The 18,004-nt window shown below is 44.9% G+C and overlaps 1 long non-coding RNA gene across 2 annotated transcripts; it reads right to left on the reverse strand.

Annotated features, from left to right (window-relative positions):
* Positions 1-271: 271 nt before the first annotated feature.
* Positions 272-17,557, reverse strand: LOC126067384 (uncharacterized). 2 transcript variants are annotated; one of them, XR_007515393.1, is made up of 4 exons: positions 17,430-17,557; positions 14,646-14,793; positions 3,266-3,384; positions 272-666 (listed from the first exon to the last, which is right to left on the reverse strand). It is a non-coding gene; the product is annotated as an uncharacterized LOC126067384 (long non-coding RNA). The 2 variants fall into 2 exon arrangements; XR_007515392.1 differs by lacking the exons at positions 272-666; positions 3,266-3,384 and adding exons at positions 5,182-6,052; positions 7,454-7,628 and having other exon boundaries at positions 17,430-17,556.
* Between the last annotated feature and the right edge of the window lie 447 nt (positions 17,558-18,004).

Raw genomic sequence — 18,004 nt, forward strand, 5'->3', positions numbered from 1 at the left:
TCCAGTCCGCGAGGCAGATGACACAGGGCCCTCCATTGTGACCTAGGACACCTAGTGGCCACAGGATTTGAGCACACCCTGGGAAAGTCTACGCAGGCACAAGGGAGCCCCTGGTGCAGACTGATTCAGGGCATTGGCAGAGCAGGCCAGGGTCCAATTTTCCCACCTTCCTCAGGATATCAGTACGCAAGACATCCCCACTCAGCATCTCTTGCCTCTCTCTCTGTATATGTTCATACTCTGAAATCTCTTCCTTCTCTCCCCGAGTCACTTCACAGCTTGGAGTGTCTGAGAGAGTGCCTAGAGACGAAAGAGCAAAGGGGGAAGGCCTCTGGCTCTACTGGTTGCCCATGGGCAGAGAAGATCTGCTAGTCTATCTGGAAGGTCTAGAGAGTAGTGACTGATTGGGGAGCTACATCACGGGTGGACCCTGGCCGGGTGAAGCTTGTTGACATGTGGCAGCCTCTCCGGAGACTACTAATTCCGCTGATGACATTGTATGCAAATACCCGGGTGAGTGCCATGGGCAGAAAATATTGACACATACCTGCCAGAGGCCTATCCTGGGTCTGAAGAGTCCCCTCTGGTCTCCAGGGTCTCATCATCTCAGCACACACTTTGCCTGCACACATGGAATCCGCCTCTCTCCACGAATGCCTTCTCCTGCTAGGAAACACAGGATGGCACTCAGCCTAGGGAGAGAACAAGCAAAGTCTACTGAAGCCCCCATTGTCAAGATTTTGCTTCTGCTGGGCCACAGCCCCCGGTGGCACACTGCATGCACGTCACTTCTCCAAACACAAGGCCGAAATCCGGGCGTCCAGGGCCCCAGCAGTCCAGAGTCTGCGGATGGCGGCACATGGATCACCTCTTTGCCACGTACAGGAGGGAGGCCTGGGCCCTCGACTGGCTCCGCTAGAGCTCCACGACCTCAGCTATTTCCCCTGATCTTTGGCCCGTGCCCTCAGGAGTGTGTGATCTCTAGTTACACTTCTCCTCTGACCACTCTGAATCCGTCAACTGCGGATACCTGAGCGTGGACATCAACATCTATCGCTGGCTGCAGTGTCACAGGTCACTAGGTGTCTAGGTTCAGGCTGACCTTGGCTGTCTTCTGCCCAGACAAGGAGCCTAATCCTTCAAAGGCAATGAGGATGCTTGGTCAGTGGCTGACATCCTTTCATTCATGCACAGAGTGGTCTAGATGAGGGGAAAGAGGCCAGGTAGGCCAGATGAAGGCTGAGTGCGGGGTCTAAGGCTTCTTTCCCAATCCCCATGGAGACAGCCACCGGAAGGCTGGCCGGAACTTCTGACGGGGACGGGTCACAAACACTGAGCCAATAGGAGAAGTCCATCCTAACCGGCCAGTTCCGCAGAGCCCTCCATTGTACGCATGGACACACAACGGCCCCTTGTGTCTTTGGCCACAAAATCGAGGGCACCCAGGGAATTACTTCACAGTAGGCAACCCCTGATGTGGACACGTTCGACACACTGGGACAGCAGGCAGGTACCTCTTTTCCACTTACGCTAGGATATCAGTAGGCAAGGCGCCCTTCCTCAGCATCTATGGCCCCTATCTGGATGTGTTCATTCAGAGAAATCTCTTCCTTCTACCCCTGAGACACATCACAAGTATGGGGGGCCTGAGAGAGAGCCTGGAGATGAAACGGGGGAGGCTTCTGGCTGGACCGCTTCCCCGTGGGTAGACAATAGCAGGTAGTCTCTCTGGAAGGTCTCAGCTTCTGTTGATTGACATGGGCAATAGAGTAGGGGCGGACCCTGGCCAGGTGGAGCTTGTGGGCAGATGCAACCTCTCCGGCGACGAATAATTCCACTGCTGCTTTGTTTGGTGAAAACCTCCCCCGCCAACTCGGATGAGTAGAGAACATTGACCCACACCTGCCAGGGGCCTTTCCTGGGACTAAAGATCCCAATCTGGTCTCAACGTCGTCACCCTCTCAGCACACACCTTTCCTGCACACATACTCCTGCCTTTCTCCGTTAGTGCCTTATCCTTCTAGGAAACAAAGCATGCCACTCAAAAAGGCCGATGCCAGGGAAATTGAAGAGACGATGCCATTTTCCAAATTTTTGCTGTCTACATGTTCCTGCCTCCGGGGCAAGGCTGCGTATCTGGCCGGGCTCCGAAGGCAAGGCCGAAATCCTGGCAGCCTGGCCCTGCAGTCCAATGGTTTATGGATGTGGGGACACGGATGACCTGTTTGCCACATATAGGAGAAATCCTTGGGCCCTTCACTGGCTCGCCATTCAGCTCCACGATGTTCACTCCTGGGCCTGGTCTTTGGCCGGTGCCCCATTGAACGTGTGCTCTGGAGCCATGTTTCTCCACCCATCACTATCCTTCTGCCACCAGGGGATATGTGAGTGTGGCAGTCACCATATGTCACTGGCAGCAGCGTCACAAGTCACTAGACTTCCAGGTACTCGCAGACCTAGGCTGCCTTCTGCCTCAGGCAAGGTCCCGAATCCTTTATCCCAGATGCTGACACCTGGCCACTGGCGGACATTCATTTTGATCAACACAGAGGTCTGAGTGAGGGTCAGCAGGCCAGCTAGGTGAAGTGAAGGCCAGGTGGGCGGAACTCAGGCTTCTTTGCTATCACCATGGAGACAGTCCCCCCACAGGAAGAGTGGGCGGAGCTTAGGATGGGCCTGGTGACAAGACTCAGCCAATGGCAGAGAGCCAGCCCACCAGGCAGATGACACAGGGCCCTCCATTGTGACCTAGGACACCTAGTGGCCACAGGATTTGAGCACACCCTGGGAAAGGCTACGCAGGCACAAGGGAGCCTGTGGTGCAGACTGGTTCAGGGCATTGGCAGAGCAGGCCAGGGTCCAATTTTCCCACCTTCCTCAGGATATCAGTACGCAAGACATCCCCACTCAGCATCTCTTGCCTCTCTCTATGTGTCTCTCTCTGGATGTGTTCATTCTCTGAAATCTCCTTCCTTCTCCCCCTGAGTCACTTCACAGCTTGGAGTGCCTGACAGAGTGCCCAGAGACGAAAGAGCAAAGGGAGAAGGCCTCTGGCTCTACTGGTTGCCCATGGGCAGAGAAGATCTGCTAGTCTATCTGGAAGGTCTAGAGAGTAGTGATTGATTGGGGAGCTACATCCTGGGCGGACCTGGCCAGGTGAAGCTTGCTGACATGTGGCAGCCTCTCTGGAGACTACTAATTCCGCTGATAACATTGTATGCAAATACCCGGGTGAGTGCCATGGGCAGAAAATATTGACACATACCTGCCAGAGGCCTATCCTGGGTCTGAAGAGTCCACCCTGGTCTCCAGCGACTCATCATCTCAGCACACACTTTGCCTGCACACATGGAATCCGCCTCTCTCCACGAATGCCTTCACCTGCTAGGAAACACACGATGTCACTCAGCCAAAGGAGAGCACAGGCAAAGTCAAATCAAGCCCCCATTTTCAAGATTTTGCTTCTGCTGGGCCACAGCCCCCAGTGGCACACTGCATGCGCATCACTTCTCCAAAGACAAGGCCAAAATCCGGGCAACCAGGGCCCCAGCAGTCCAGAGTCTGCGGATGGCGGCATATGGATCTCCTCTTTGCCACGTACAGGAGGGAGGCCTGGGCCCTAGACGGGCTCCGCTAGAGCTCCACGACCTCAGCTATTTTCCCTGACCTTTGGCCCATGCCCTCATGAGTGTGTGATCTCTAATTACACTTCTCCTCCGACCACTCTCAATCCACCACCTGCGGATACCTGAGCATGGAAATTAACATCTATCACTGGCTGCAGTGTCACAGGTCACTAGGTGTCTAGGCTCAGACTGACCTTGGCTGTCTTCTGCCCAGGCAACTAGCCTAAGCCTTCAAAGGAAATGAGGACACGTGGTCACTGGCCGACATCCTTTAACCAACACTGAGTCCCTGGTCAGCATCCTGGAGTCCTGGCAAGAAGAGCCAGGCACCTCCAGGAGCATCTGGAGGAGGAGACAGGGGCTGAAGAAGCTACCACACCTACTGGTGCTGCTACACATGTGGGAGACCTGGCTGCAGAGGTTGCAGGCATGGCCTCAAAGTCAAAGGAGAAAGCACCTGAAGACGTGCTAGGACTCTTAGACTGAGAGAAGCAGGATGTCTGGACTGCAAAATATGCACCCTTCAGGGAAGAAGTTCATTCAGGCTTCTTAAACCCACCTCACCTGGAAGATCCATCCTCTTTTAGCCTTGTGCCCCTTCCATGCCCCCTCTAGTACAAGGAGAGATGCAGCCCTACAGCACCAGGGTGGAAGAAGCCCCAGGATAGCTGTCCGAAGACATGAGGTCCACTCAAAAGCTTCCCCCGCCAAGGAGAGAAGAGGACAAGACTCATCTGCAGATGAGGTCTCAGGGCCCTGAGAATGAGCATAATGTTTGTAAGGAAAGAGAAATAGGATTTCAGTGGGACATGGAAGTCTGAGAAAGAGCCTCTGCAAAGATAGCTCTAAGGGAGGTGTGATTGTGAAGGTGGGCTGGGCACTGAGTTCTCTGTAGTACAAGGTACCAGACAGAAGCCAGACTCTGGGGGGAACCTGCCTGCTGGTGAGCAGTGGGCATAAAACCCTAAACCAATGAGAATCGAATCCCTTCCCAGCAGCTTCTGCACAGATCAGTGATGTTTGCTTGGTCTTTCTCTTTTGTGTGGTCTAACCTGATCTGTTCTGAGATCAGAGAGTTGGAATAGAAAAGCCTGACTGAAATGAAACGAGCAAAGAGAAGACAAGGCCTCCTAAATCTGGTGAAGACAGAACACAGATAACCAAAGGTGAGGATGGGAAGAAACAGATTGAGTTCCAAGTCCCATCCACAGTATCCCAGGGCCTGGGAATCCCTGGAAGTGCCAGAGGTGTGTTCTCCCTGGGAGATGCCACCCCAAGTGTCAGAGGAAGCCCTATGGAGCAAGGAAGGGAGGGCAGGGCCTCTAGGATGGGCACTTCCATACAGGCTGCCCATGTGAATTTCTCAGAGTGACCGTGACAGATCCTGAGAGGGACAGTTTGAGGCAAAGGAAAGTAAGTTTTCTGAAGAGGGGTGAATTCCACAGTCTCCTGATAATGAAACAGAAATCCCGTCCTGCTCAGAGGTACTGAGTAGGAGGGATTGTGAATTCCCATCCTGCACAGAGGTTGGCTGCGAAGTTCGACTGTCTAAAGACAATTTGGCCAAAGTCTTCTTTATCTTTCAAAGATATATCTTTAACTTCCTGCAAATTCAATCCTGGAAAAAAGCCTAGAATATACAAGTGTGGGTTTTTCAGGAGAGCAACAAGGGGAGAAGGTGATAGTGGCATATCAGAGAAGGAGAACAATAGTCTAAGGGTCCCTGTGTTACTTAATGAATCACACACGGTGTCCAGCATTCTTCCTTACCTGTAGACATGTAAATGCAGTAGATGTTTTAGCAATAACTGAATTAATCCTCACAGAATTCCTTTTGGCCATTTCCAGGCATAGAGACCAGAAGAAGTCATTAGTTCCAAGAGCAAGCAATAATTCGCTGGTCTGAATTTTGTTCAATTTCTGTGTTTGCCCTTCACAGATGGATAAAAGTCTCTGAATCTGGCATTGAAGACAGTGTTTTCTCTATTGTTATGGATTGAATAGTGTCCCCCAAAATGTGTGCCAACCTGGCCAGACCATGATTCCCAGTATTGTGTGGTTGTCCTGCATTTTGTGATCTGATGTGATTACTTCTGTGTTGTAAATTCTAACCTCTGTGACGTTAATGAGGCAGGATTAGAGGCAGTTATGTTAATGAGGGAGGACACAATCTACAGGATAAGGGTGAGTCTTGAGTCAGTCTCTTTTGAGACACAAAGAGAAAAGTGAGCAGAAATGAGAGGGACCTCATACCACCAAGGAAGAAGTGCCTGGAGTGGAGCAGGTCCTTTTGACCCAGCGTCCACGCGCTGAGAATTTCCTAGGCCAGGGGAAGATGGATGACAAGGACTTTCCCCCAGAGCCACAAAGAGAGAAAGCTTTCTCCTAGAGCTGGTGCCCTGACTTCAAACTTCTTGCTTCTTAAACTGTGAGAGAATAAGTTTCTGTTTGTTAAAGCTATCCACTTGTGGAGTCTCTGCTATAGCCACACTAGATAACTAAAAAACACATATATAAAATAGTAAAAAAAAAAAAGTTTCAAATACACACACGTACACGTATGATGTTATTAAACTTTAAAAGGTTTTACATTCTTATAACACATTTAACAACAGAGATTTGTATACAGAAGTTATAATAAGAGCCATCCCCACATAAGTATATTGTACCTGCTCCCCCAAAGTGTCCAGTGTCCAAAGATACATATGTACCCTTTTACACACTTCTTTTTGCCGGGACACATGTAAGTAGATTCATTTGTTTGTTTTTATGGAAATTAGGTCACACTCTACCCATGTTTTTCTCTGAATCACTCTTCACTTGACAATTTTTCATGGTTCCTCTAAATCAGCAGACATGGAAGAAGCACTCTTTTTGGTTCTTCTTATTTTTAACTCTCACCATTCTTCTCTCAGTTTGTTGTACTGCGGTGGCTTGCATGTTGCTGTGATGTTGGAAGCTATGCCACCGGTATTTCAAATACCACCAGGTTCCCCCATGGTAGACAGGTTTGAGTGGAGCTCTGGATTTAGACAGACTAGGAAAAAGGACCTAGTGATCTATTTCTAAAAACAACTGGCCAGTGAAATCTTACAAATAGTACTGGAACACTGTCTGATTCAATGACAGAGGATAACCCCTTAGGTTGGAAGGCACTCAAAATACGAGTGGGGAAGAGCTACCTCCTCAAAGTAGATCCCACTTTAATGACGTTTCCTGATGGGGCACAACTCAAAATGAGAAGAAACTGATGCAAATATCCTTTAATAATCAGAATGTGGAATGAAGGAAGTATGAATCTAGGGAAATTGGAAGTCATCAAAAATGAAATGGAATGCATAAAGGTCAATAATCCAAGGCATTAGTGAGCTGAAATAGCTTGGTTTTGGAAATTTTAAACTAGACAATGATATGTTCTACTATGCCAGGATTCAGGTACTGAAGAGAACGGCATCATATTCATCGATAAAAAGAACATTTCAAGATCTGTTCTGAAGTACAACACTACGAGCAATAGGATAATATCCACAGGCCTACCAGGAAAACCAGGAAGAGCAGTTAATAAGACTATTATTCAAATTTACACACAAATCATGAATGTGAAAGATGAAGAAGTTGAAGGTTTTTACCAAGTTCCGCAGTTTGAAACTGATCAAACGTGATGCATTCATCAATCAAGATGTACTGATAATTACGTAATTAGAATGCGAAGTTGAAAACAAAGCAGACAAATCAGCAGTTGGAAAATAAGGTATTGATGATAGAAATGACAATAAAGCTTACATGATAGAATTTGGCAAGACCAATGACTTATTCATTGCACATACCTTTCGTCAGGAACATAAATGGTGACTATACTCGTGAACTATTCCAGGCAGAATAGACAGGAATCAAATTTGTGGAAGGTGATGATGGAGAAGGTCAATATCATGAGTCAGAATCAGGCCAGGGGCTGACTGCAGAACAGATGATCAGTTGCTCATATTCACGTTCAAGTTGAAGCTGAAGAAAATTAAAACAAGTCCATGAGTCAAAGTATGCCCTTGAGTATATCAAACCTGGATTTAGAGACCATCTCAAGAATAGATTTGATGCACTGCACACTAATGATCGAAGACCAGATTAGTTGTGGGATGATAGCAAGTACATCATATATGAAAAAAACAAAAAGTCATTAGAAAGACAGGAAAGAAAGCAAAGACCAAAGAGGATGTCACAAGAGACTCTGAATCTTGCTCTTGAATGTACAGTAGCTAAAGAGAATGGAAGGAAAAATAAAGTAAAAGAGCTCAATAGAATACCTGAAAGGGAAGCTGGAGAAGACAAAGTATGATAATAATAATGTGAACAGATCTGGAGTTAGAAAACCAAAAGGGAAGAAAACACCTGGCATTTCTCAAGCTGAAAGAACTGAAGGAAATATTCAAGCCTCTAGGTGCAACACTGAAGGATTCTATGGGCAAAATATCGAACAACACAGGAAACATCAAAAGAAGACGGAAGGAATACACAGACTCAGTACACGAAAAAGAATTGGTCGACGTTCAACCATATCAGGAGGTAGCATTGGATCAAGAGCTGATGGTACTGAAGGAAGAACTCCAAGCTGCACTGAAGGCATTGGAAAAAACACGGCTCCAGGAACTGATGGCGTACCAAATGAGATGTTTCAACACACGGACGCAGTGCTGGAGGCGCTCACTTGACTATTCCAATATATTTGGAAGACAGCTACCTGACCAAATGACTGAAAGAGATCTATATGTGTACACATTCCAAAGAGAGGTGGTCCAACGCAATGCGGAAATTATCGAGCAATGTCATTAACATCACACGCAAGAAAAAATTTGCTGAATATAATTTAAAAACAGTTGCAGCAGTACACAGACAGGGAACTACCAAAAATTCAAGCTGGATTCAGAGGAAGACATGAAACATGGGATATCATTTCTCATGTCTGATGGATCTTGGCTGAAAGTAGAGAATATCAGTAAGATGTTTACCTATTTTTGTTTCCTATACAAGCACACTCAACTGTGTGGCTCATGACAAATTATGGATAGCTTAGCAAAGAATGGGAATTCCAGAACACTTAACTGTATTCATGCGGAATATCTACGTAGACCAAGAGGCAGTCATTTGAGTAGGGCAAGGAGATACTGTGTGGTTTAAAATCAGAAAGTTATGTGTCATGGTGGTATCCTTTCACCATACTTACTCAATCTGTATGCTGAGCAAACATTCTGAGAAGCTGGTCTCGAAGAAGAAGAACATGGCATTAGTTTTGGAGAAAGATTCACTAACAACCTATGATATGCAGCTGATACGACCCTGCTTGCTGAAAGTAAAGAGGACTTGAAGCAGTTACTGATGAAGAGCAACCACTACAGCCTTCAGTATGGATTACACCTCAACATAAAGAAAACAAAAATTCTCACAGCTGGACCAGTAAGCAACACCATGATAAATAGAGAAAATACTGAACTCATCAAGCATTTCATTTAACTTGAATCCATAATCAATGCCCACAGAAGCAGCAGTCAAGAATTCAAACAATGTATTGCATTGGGCAAATCTGTTGCAAAAGACCTCCTTGAAGTGTTGTGAAGGAAAGATGTCACTTTGAAGACTAAGGTGTGCCTGAGCAAAGCCATGATATTTTCTATCACCTCACATGCTTGAGCAAGTTAGACAATGAATACGGAAAACCGAAGAACTGATTCATTTAAAATATGGTGTTGGCAAAGAATACTGAATATACCATGGACTGCCAGAAGAATAAACAAATCCATCTTGGAAGAAGTACACCAAGAATGCACCTTAGAAGCAAGGATAGCGAGACTTCGTCTCACGTGTCTTGGACATAGTTTCAGGAAGGACCTGTCCCAGGAGAGGCTCATCATGCTTGGAAAAGCTGAGGGTCAGAAAAAAAGAGGAAGGCGCTCAACAACATGAACTGACACAATGGCTGCAAGAATGGGCTCAAACATAGCAATGATTGTGAGGATGGTTCAGGATCAGGCGGTGTTTCATTTTGTTTTACACAGGATCGATGGCATCTAACAGCCACAACTAACATATGTATGCATATATATATGTATGTGTGTGTGCATGTGTGTGTGTGTATATATATATATATATACCCATTGCCATCGAGTCGGTTCCAACTCATAGTGACCCTACAGGACAAAGTAGAACTGCCCCACAGAGTTCCCAAGGAGCGCCTGGTGGATTCGAACTGCTAACCTTTTGGTTAGCAGCTATAGCTATTAACCATTATGCGACTAGGGTTTCCATATATATATATTCTCTTCACTAGTTTTGCACCTCTAGAGATCCCAGGCTAAGACATTTGGTACCTACTGTGGTTCTAGAGGAACCAAATCTTAAGGATGAGTTTTCTGAATTGATTCTCAAGTCTGGCTAGTCTTAAAGGCACTGATGACTGTCTCCATTAGTAAACAGGCTATTGCTAATCCATGGTGGGAGGTGACAATAGAAATACGCAAAATACTACTACCACTGGATCAAATATTTGTGAGAGACAAGGCTCTGCCTGATTACATATTTGATACTTTTCTATAATTTTGTCAGAATAAGAATAATAAGGAAGCTGCTTGGTTGGTCCCGCTTTTGCTAGCCACACTGGTGAATGAAAGAAATGGACTCAAAGCTCAAGCACCACATACAAGATCGGAAAGCTGCCACTTGTGCCCAGAAGGAAAACCATATTTCTTATAGTAACAAGGCTAATGCTGCCAAAAATAAACTCAGATTCTTATCATAAGAGTGACTGAAATAAAGTGCCAGTTGAATATCCAACCTCAAATGGTGTCTGAAGTTAGAGTGAGGGCACTGATTGGGAAGAAATGGGATCCTGAAACTCGGGATGAGGACATATGCGCAGACAGTCAGGAAGCGGGGGACAATGAACCTCCAATTTCTGTTGAATCGCTCTTCCTAACAGAACCAGACCTCTTACTCCCATCTGAAGAGATTCTCTAACTGCCTGCTAAGGCACCCTTCCCAGTAAAACAATTATCCCTTCCACCACCATCTGATGAGATTACCCCAGCTGTGCCTGAAGTGTCTTGTTTGAGTTATCTCCTGGGGTGGTGTCTGGGGCATTGCCTGGGGCATCACCTTAGGCAGATGCCTTATAAGACACGGCTGAACATCCCACTGCAACTGCCCATTTTTGCTTCTAGACCTATACCTAGGCTTCAGTCCCAACAAGCCCCAAAAGGTGAACTATAAAGTGTGACCCAGGAGAAGGTATGCTAAACTCCAAAAGAACTGCTTGATTTTTCTAATATATACATACAGAAACCTGGTGAATATGTGTGGGAATGGCTATTATGGGTGTGGGATAACGGTGCAAGCAACATAAAGGTGGATTAGTATGAGTTTATTGATATAGACCCAGGAAGCATAGATTCTTCATTCAGTGTTTCAGCTTCAGAGGTTAGAAAAGGATCTCATAGTTTATTTGGCTGGTTTACTGAAGCATGGATTAAGTGGTGGCCTACAATAAATCAAGTGGAAATGGCAGATCTGCCATGGTATACCGTAGGAGAAGGTAATCAAAGGATGAGGGAAATTGGCAGGTTAGAATGGATTTATTAGGCTGGACCCACAGACCCACACATGGAGTGCCCAGAGGGCTTTCTTTTTACCATAGCGGTGAGGTACAAATTTGTGCAGCAAGCCCCAGCATTATTGAAGACTTCTGTGGTTGCTATTTTATGTAAGTAAGAGTCCACAGTGAGAACTGCCCTAACTGAATTAAGACACCTGACTACAATGCAGTTGACTGGATCCCGTGGTGGTAGCAGCCAAGTGGCGGCACTCAATCAACAAAGACAAGGTGGGTGTGGTTACCATAACAGACAGTAGAGTCAAAGCAGTAATCAGAATAGTCTGCTTGCATGGATTTATGGCAATGGCTACTTAGTCATAGTGGCCCTGGGAGTGAAAGAGCTGGGAAATGTACATCTCCTGGTATCTAGTGTCTTAGATATCTCGTGCTCCTGTAACAGAAATACCACAAACGGATGACTTTATCAAAGAAAATTATTCCCTCACAGTCCAGGAGGCTCTGTAAGTCCAAATTCAGGGTGCCAACTCCAGGGGAAGACTTTTTCTCTCTGTCACTCCTAGGGGAAGGTCTTTGTCACCAATCTTCCCCTGGACAAGAAGGTTCTCAGCACACGGATCCTAGGTCCAAAGGATGCACTGCTCCTGACACTTCTTTCTTGGTGGTACTGAGGTCCCCCTGTCTCTCTGCTCTTTTCTCTTTTATATCTCAAAAGAGATTGACTTAAAACACAACTTAATCTTGTAGATTGAGCCCTGCCTCCTTAACATAACTGCTTCAAATCTTCGCTCATTAACATCATAGAGGTAGGATTTACAATACATTGGAAAATCACACCAGCTGACAAAATGGTGGATAATCGCACAATACTGGGAAGCATGGCCTAGTCAAGCTGATATATACATTTTGGGAAGACAGAGTTTAATCCGTAACACCTAGTATGCAGCTATCGACCTGTTAATGCCTTTTTCTCCATACCTGTTTGGAAGTATCACCAGAAACAGTGTGCCTTCTCTCTGACCTAAGTATATAAGGACCAAATAATATAGAGGAATCTCTGTTACATTTTCTCCATCTTACCGTTATTTGGCCTCATAGGCAGACCCAGTCACTTAATTGCATGGCAGAATGAAGAGATTAAAGCCCCAACATTCTTGCCAGTGGACCAGGAAGGTAGCTGCTCAGACATCAGAGAGCCTCACAGAGACAGAGATCAGGCGGCTCAAGAAAGGGATACCATAAAGTTGTTTTTCATACCCCCTCCACTCCCATAGTTGCATATGCTTTGCTCTGACCCCAAGAAGTAGATCAATCCTTTGAGAACTGCATTATGGGTTAGAACACCAACAAGGTCCCAGACTGAGTGACACTCCCATAGATTACATCCAAATATCACTGCAAAGTCTTCAAAATCTGAACTGACATCTGAGCCACAGCATCCAGAAGTTGAGAAAGAACCTGCAGCCTGAACATAACTGGGTCAAGTGATTCCTAAAACAAACAACATCAACATTTTCTGTAAGATTGAAGTAAGACACAGTCTTGGAATCATAGACAAAAATTTTAAAAAGCTACTTTAACCACGCTCAAAGAAGTAACAGGCACACCTTAGAGAAATAGAAAAATACATAGAAACCATTCACAAATGAAAATTTTAGACAGGAAAAATAGAGATAAAAAATTCACTTGATCAGCGGAATGCTGTTGACAGACAAAAGGATCAACGAGATGAAAATAGTTCAATTGAAAATATCCAATCTGAAAACAGAGAACAAATATTGAAAAAAAAAATGAACAGAGCCTCAAAAAAATCCAAAAATATCTAACATTTATTTATTGGAATTCCATAAGGTGTAGAGAAAATATGTAGTGTAGAAAAAAGTATCTGAAGAAATACTGGCTCAACACTTTCCCAATTTGTTGAAAGACATAAACTTACAGATTCAAGAAGCTATGCAAACTCCAACAAGTTAAACTCACATAATTTTACGCCCAAATGCCTCACTGTCAATTGTGGAATAACAAGGACCAAGAAAATATCTTCAAAGAAGCTAGAGAGAAAACAACTCATTTCACACAGGAGAAACAATTGGAATGACTCTGTATTCATCATCAGAAGCCATGGAGGCCAAAAGGCTGTGAAAACATTTTTTCAACACTGAAAGAAAAGAAACATTAACCCAGTGTTCTATAGGCTGTTATTTCCTTCATGAGTAAAGGAAAAATATTGACATTCTCAGGTGAAGGACGCTTAAGAGAATTCATCGCCACCAGACTTGTTCTAAATGAAACACTAAAGGAAGTTCTTCAGGTGGTAGACTTGGAATTTCAGGAATTATGGAAAGCAACAAAGTCGAAAGTACCTTCTGAAGTTCGCCGTTCAGCCAAAGATTAGACAGGTCTATAAAACAAACAATAACACACGTGAAGAAAGTGTTTTTTAGTTCAATCGTGTGTATGAGACCAAAAATGCAAAACCTGCCCAAAAGCACAGAAAAGAGGGCAGGATGGAACAGGAATCATGGCGGATGGAAACGGGGAACTGGAGCATAGGACAAGAGAATATTGACACATCATGAATATTGCCACCAATGTCACAAAACAATTGTGTATAAATGGTTGAACAAGAAAGTAATTTGCTCTGTAAAGTTTCAAATAAAGCACAATAAGAAATTTTTAAAAAGTGGTAGGTATCTGGGTAAACATATTATGCCAACCCTGCTGTCACTGCACAACATGGCACAGGACTCCCCTCTTTGGAAAGACTTTCTAGCCTATTGGAAACACTTTGGAATATACTCTTGGAGGCAAATTAGTATTAGAGAATGGGATTAATTTTGAAAATATGAGATGTCTGTACTCATGTCTGGTGAATAAACTGGATAATAACATTTTCAGAGCGAAATGAGATGTTCTAACAGAAAGATAGGCCTGAATTCCCACGTGGGCCATGAGCCTAATCTGAAGGCCTTTCCCACAGAGGCATTTCAGGCACTTCTAGAGCAGCAGGAGCACTGGGGAATGCATGTATCAACCTCCCCCAGGGCCTTCTCTGAGGGGTAAGTACCTGCTTTAGAACTAAGTTTAGTGGTTCATAAATAGTCATTCTGCATAAGGTCTTCAGGTTCAAGTCTGTAATCCAGCTGGGATTCTGTGTGTGTTGCATCTCTGCATCAAAAGAACATGCTTCTAGAAGCAGAATGCCAGGAGAGAGGCGGTTGGGCAGTTGGGGGTGGCGGGTGCTGCGCAGACAGGGGTGCCCGAGGGAGGCACAATATAGTCATTCTGCAGCAGGTCTAGTCATTCTGCATAAGAATTAGAATGCTTCTGTCAATGCATAATAGGTTACATGCAGGACATAAACAAAGTGACTGAAGGACAAAGTCGAATAGTAAACCAAGCCACTCCCTGTCAATCCTTACCTGAGAGGGTCTTCATGAAGACTTCTGGGGATGGAGAAGGACACAGTAAACGCTGATTTATTTTACCTCTTCCTTCCTCAAGAAACAGGAACTGGTGTTAAGATGTCAGGTGTCAAGCCCCAAACTCCTCTTCTGGTCTGTATTTAAGCTGTATAATAAAACTGGGAATCAGGCAATCAGCCGTGAGCAGACAGACCCAGAGTATTCCCAGTGCCCCACATCTTTGAGCTCCATTGAGATCCTGTTCTTAGTCACTAGATTAGCAGAGGAGCTGAAAGACTGAAATTCCGTGTTTTAAGGCAACTTGGGCTTCAAACAGTCACTTATTGCTAAAGTCGTATTTCTCTGTGTTAATTTATGATCCTTAACTCAAATCCGGAGTTTGGAGCTCATTTTGATAACTCCTCATTAGTCTGCATAGACTAGAGTCTGCTCACAGTCAGTGATGACAATGGAGGAAACAAAGTCCCTAGCCCAGAGGAGGGACTGCTCCCCATATTTGAGGAAATGCCCCTGGGAAGCATCGGAGAGGTGCACTTTGGCCTCTGTGGCTTTGCCTTCTGCTCCTGGAATTGCACCCTGGGGGCCTCCATATGCAGATCCAGAGTCCGTGGGTGACCACAACTCCCCCCTTCTGGGTCATCGTCCGGACACACATTGCGATATGCTTCCTGCCCTCCTTTCCAGCATAAGCGCTGCGATCACAAGTGGCAGAACCAGTTCTCAGGTCCAGACCCTAGACCTTGCCCTCCTTGGCCTTAGGCTTCCCCTAGTCCTGGTGGAAGCTGCAAGCCTGGCGGATGTGAGGTTAGCACCCGGCTGGGCAGGCTTGGGCCTGTCTCAAAAGGCTCATGGCACACGCAGTTTCCTCCTCCTTGAAGCCTGCGGGCTTGCGGTGGGCAGCCCGGCATCTCGTGCCTCCCTCGGGCGCCCTCTCTGAGCAGCAGCTCCCCTACCCCTACCCCGCCAACCACCCAACAATCGCACTGCCTGCTTTCTGCTTCTAGAAGCGTGTTCTTTTGATGCACACATGCAGCACACACAGAAGCTCAGCTGGATTACAGACTTGAACCTGAAACGCACAACTTTAAAACTACTAGACTGGGGGGAGGGGGGTATTGGCAGTGAAAAAAGGAAAAAAAAATAAGAAAAAGAACAATTACAAAAAAAGTATTAGAAGACTGTATCCTCACATTATGGACTCGAGAAGGCTGCGGATAAACAACTGCGTAGATAGCATACTGTTGTCTCTTTGCAAATAAGTCTTAAATGAGGGAATTTGGTACCGGGAAGAGTTGCAGAGCCTGACTTTGGGGAAATCTGGGATTGATGAATTGCCTTGCATGAGGCTACAAGCCCTGATAATCAATATTTGAAGATGAGATTCGAGCAACCTAGAACATGCATCAGAATTTTTTCTAAGTAAATTAGCACCAGAAGATGCCTTTAACCACTAAATAAAATGGGTCAGTAGTTCAAGATCTCCCTACAAAGAAAACAGCAGACCTAGATCGTTTCCAGTCAGGTTCCAGCAAACATGCAAGAAACAGTAATTTTAATCTTGTACATAGTCAACAGAGATTAGAAAACCATGAGATACTCCCCTAACTTGATCCTTAAGGCTAGTTTAAAAATGATAACAAATTAGAGAAGGATGGTAGAAGAAGAGTTAGAGGACAAGCACACTCAGTAACTGAGATGCAAAACCCTACGTAAGATGCCAGCAAAGGAAATCCAGCAAAGTATAAACCGTGTAACATGCCATGATCAAGGCGGTTTATTGTAGGCATATAAATTTGAGTGAACGTTAAAGATTTAGTAATTTCATTCACCACATGCACAGGTGAAAGAAGAGAAGACATATGCTCACCTCAAGAGATGGGGGCAAAGCAGGTTGATAAAATCCAATCACACGGAGAGATAAGGACTAGGAGCAAACATGGAACAGAAAAGGAGTTCCCAAACGTGGAAAACTACAACTAGCATGATAGTTCATGGTGACGTGTGGGACATTCTCTTTAAAATTAATAAACAATAAAATAAGGGTGCTTCTATCATTACTTTTATTAAACATTTAACACTGGAAGTGTAAGCTAGTACAAAAAGAGAAAAAGTATAACTGCTATTCATAGATTATAGGACTGTCTCCATTGAAAACTGTAGAAAATACTGGAATTAATAGTAATCATAAATAAAAAATAAATTGAAATTTCAATGCATCACCATCGAGCTGACTCTGTCATAGCTCTTAGGTGAAAGCAAAGGACACTGATAGGGAAAGAGCAGGTTCAGGTGGTCTAGACCAAGGAGGGAAGAAAATTATTCTGCACTGGGCTGAACTTATAAGAACGGGTATGTGTGTTAGTTACCTAGTCCCTCCATAACAAAAAATAACACAACTGGATGGCTTTAAAGAACAGAAATTTATTTTCTCACAGTTTAGCAGGTAGTCGTTCGAATTCAGGGCATGGCTGTAGTGGGAGGTCCTTCCTTGTCTACCTCAGCTTCTAGTAGATGCCAGCAATCATTTGTGTTCCTGGCCTTCTAGAAGCATCTGTCTTCTTTGTCTGTCTTCCTTTTCACCTGTTTGTGTCTGTGTGTATTCTGCTCCTTTTATAACTAAGAAGAGTTAGGCTTAGGACCCACCCTACATTGGTATGACCTCATTCACATAATAAAAGCAGGCCCCCTCTTTCCTAACAAGGTCAGATTTACAGGTACAGGGGTTAGGATTTCCACATACATTTTGGAGGGACACAATTCAATCCCTAACAGTCGACTTACCAGATATTCTGGATTGAGAGTACTCGCATGAACAGCTGAGAGTGGTTCCAATTCTTTGCTACATTCGTTGGCTGAAACTTGTCTCAATGGTCACCCATAGGAATGCTGGAGCAATTTATTGTGTAGGACATAGCCAACCATTCCTAATCACGTCCATTGTGTGGAAAAACACACACTCCCATCACCGAAGCCTTGAGAAACTCATCGATAAGAAGAGAACGGTGGTTGGAACCAAGAATTGTTTCATAGCCTAGATAACATGGTGTAGCTGTTAGATATCCACATGGAGATGTCCGGTAATAAAACTTCACCCCACATGGGGATGTCAAGGATAATACCAACAGCTAATGGTCATTGAGTACCTGCACTGGTGCCAGGCACTCCTGTGCTTTTTCTTTCATGTTTGCTTTTCGTGATGGCCATATGAGGAATGTATCATTATAATGCATAAAGAGGTCAATACAGAGAGTTACGCTGACATTTGAATATATGAGTCCGGACCCAGGAGGAGTTTGAATGGACGGAGGTATAAACCTCAGGTCCTTAGCTACAAATAGACAGCAGTGAACTCACTG

The sequence above is a fragment of the Elephas maximus genome, chromosome 25 (assembly GCF_024166365.1).
Source record: "Elephas maximus indicus isolate mEleMax1 chromosome 25, mEleMax1 primary haplotype, whole genome shotgun sequence".
NCBI classification, from domain to species: Eukaryota; Metazoa; Chordata; class Mammalia; order Proboscidea; family Elephantidae; genus Elephas; species Elephas maximus.